Genomic DNA, 403 nt, shown 5'->3' on the forward strand with positions numbered 1-403 from the left:
AGAATTCAAAGCCTTTATGGCCGAAGCCCGCAATAACACCATAACAAAATACACCCATCAAATGCTTACATGGCATTTCATTCCCGCCGCAGCTCCCCACATGGGTGGATTGTGGGAGGCGGGAGTCAAAAGTTTTAAATGCCACTTCACAAAAATCGCTTCAAACTATAAATATACATTCGAAGAATTTACGACCCTTCTATGCAGAGTTGAGTCATGCCTCAACTCGCGACCCCTCAGTCCCTCTTCAAACCAACCCGCAGACTTAGAGCCACTTACTCCAGGTCACTTCTTAGTCGGCGGACACCTTCTTGCTCCTCCTGAAATCGACGCTGATGAACACCGTGCGTCGATTGTGAATCGTTGGCAAAGACTGAAGGCTCTACACCATACGTTCTGCAAG

The sequence above is a fragment of the Rhagoletis zephyria genome, unplaced genomic scaffold, assembly GCF_001687245.7.
Source record: "Rhagoletis zephyria isolate East Lansing unplaced genomic scaffold, Rhagoletis_zephyria_1.1 Rzeph_scaffold_01809, whole genome shotgun sequence".
NCBI lineage: Eukaryota > Metazoa > Arthropoda > Insecta > Diptera > Tephritidae > Rhagoletis > Rhagoletis zephyria.